Below are 2,669 nucleotides of genomic sequence, written 5' to 3'. Positions count from 1 at the left end.
AGTGAGGTTGGCCCAGGATTGGACATTGTTTCGTTCTGCTGTGCATGGGGTCACTATGAGTCGGTTCCGACTCGATGGCACCTGACAACATATTTCTGAGTGCTTCAGTGTACATCTAAAAAACAAAAACAAAAAACAGAGGGAATGGAAACAAATGCTGTTGAATGCATGGTGGAGATTGTAATCATTGCAATGAAATGAAATACAATAGGATGGAAAAAAAAGTACACCTATGGGATTTTACTATTCACATTCTAATATGTTTATATCTACCTATCCTGGTGTGGTGCGGTGGGATAAGGCACTAGACCACAAGGACAGTTTGAGCTACAAGGTCGTTAGTTCAAACTTACCAGCCACTCTTTGGAAACCCTATATAGGGTCGCTATGAGTTGAAACCAACTCAATGGAACCTATTTCTATATATTTTAATTAACAATGTATAATTGAAATATCTTCCTGAGTTTACATATTTAGATCAACTTGATTCCATAATTTATTCTAATAGTCTTATTGAATAGGCTAAAATTGTTAAGATGTAAGCAGAAAATAGCTTCATCCTTTACTATGCTCTCTTCATATTTGCTATATGGAATCTCTTTCCTGATTCTTGAATGATATGTATAACTTTCCTGCTATTTTCAGGTAGTAAAAGTCCTCTGATGCCTCTCAGATATTATATTCATCTCATGCAAATAATAAATTGTTCAGTACAATTAACCTCCCAAAGTTGAAAGGGCTTCTTCATTCTTTCTTTCCTTAGCTAACTAACAATAATTTCTGACCATTCCAGGAGCAGGAGTTTAGGGTACAGACTTATTGAGCCAGTGATCTCTGGACCTGAAAGTTATTCAAAAATAACTTGTTCTCTCACGAGTGATATTAAAGATGTGTGTGCTGCATTTTCTCTGACTTTTATATCCCTCAGTGCCAGAAAGATGAGCCCCATAGACATGCCAGACTGAAGTCTCCTCTCTCTTCCAGATAGCTCTTTTGGGTCAAATCTCCTCTAACAATCACACTATTTTCTGTCTATCTCTTAGATCCCATATCAACATACCAATTTGTGGCAAACACGCTCACAGCTGAAGGTGGAACTGCAGTTTGCTCCTAATTTGACCCTTTTCTTTGGATAATTCCACAGTCTCTGTAAAGTACTCAGGTATGAATCAAATGCCAAGACACTGTCGCCCCCAAACTTTAGGAGACACACCTCAAAATCTTCAACTTATCTCCTTAAATAAAACTTCTCTCTCCTTCATCCCTGCCTGCAAGTGGTAAGTGTAATGGAGAGACAAGGGAAGGTACCAAAGTACTTCTCTCAAGAAATTCTCTTTACCTTCCTAACTTCAAGACTCCCGGTATGGTGCTGTAGGATCATCACTGGATTGCAAACCATGAGGTCGGTACTTCAAACACTGCTTCTTGGAAACCCTATACAGAGGCGCTATGAGTCAGAACCAACTAGAAGGTGCTTTAAAACAACAACAACCTAACTTTAAGTTAATTCCTTCTGTACTTTCAAGTACAAGGAGCTCTGGTAGCAAAGTGGTTATGACCTCAAGGTCAGCGGTTTGAAACTACCAGCCATTCCATGGGAGAAAGATGAGGCTTTCCGCTCCCGTAAAGATTTACAGCTTCGCAAACCCTACGCAGGGTCACTATGAGTCGGAATCGACTCTATGGCATACCACCACCATACTCACAAGTACGGCTTAAGGGTCACACAACTTCTTTATATTTGCGGTATAAGTGGACTTGCACCTTACTTTGACAAGTATTGTTTTATTTTTCAGTTTAGGATCAATTCTGGGATTAAGGTTTCCCTTCTTATATTATTGAGGTCCTATCAGTGAAGGTAGAGTCTTGGTGTGGTGCTGTAGGATAAGCAATGGACTACTAGCCAAAAAGTTAGAGGTTCAAACCCATCAGCCGCTCCTCAGAAACCCTATACAGGGTCACTATGAGTCAGACTCGACTTGATGGCACTTAACAACAATCAGTGTAAAGTATGTCTTGAACCTAATCACTATTGAGTCCTAAGAAGTAGCATAGACACATAGTCAAGGGAACACAAGGGAAGAGAAGATCAATGCTACATGAGAATCACCGAGGAACACAAGATGGCCAGCTATTGTTGTCGCTGCATGCTGTCCAGTGAGTTTTGACTCAAAGCGGGCCTGTACAGGATTTCCATAGTTGTAAATCTTTATAGGGGCAGAAAACCTCATCTTTCTCCCAAAGAATCACTGGTGGATGTGAACTGCTGACCTTTCAGTTAGCAGCCTCAACATATAGCCGACGACACTATCACGGTGAACTACTAGAAGCCAAAATAAACAACGAAGGACCTCACTCTAGAGCCACACTCTGAATTCAGTCTTATAGCCTCCTAAACTGTGAGAAAAAGATATTTCTGTTCTTTAAAACCACCCACTTGTGGTACTTCGGTTGCAGCAGCCTTTGGAACTAAGAGAGACATGGGTATCTTTTCTAGGGAAGGAGAGATTGTCAGCCTACCAGAGGACATCTGACAATATGCTTACTTATGATTAGCTTTGCATTTTCCATGAATGCTTTATTTATGTGAGTTCTTTTGCCATCATTAAATTTAGTAATTTGCATTTTTCTTCCATTGTAAAAACACAAATAACATATAGAAAAAGGAA

This window comes from Chrysochloris asiatica, unplaced genomic scaffold (genome assembly GCF_000296735.1).
Source record: "Chrysochloris asiatica unplaced genomic scaffold, ChrAsi1.0 scaffold00018, whole genome shotgun sequence".
NCBI classification, from domain to species: domain Eukaryota; kingdom Metazoa; phylum Chordata; class Mammalia; order Afrosoricida; family Chrysochloridae; genus Chrysochloris; species Chrysochloris asiatica.
The sequence above is the reverse complement of the archived record's forward strand: the minus strand, read 5'-3'. Positions refer to the sequence as shown.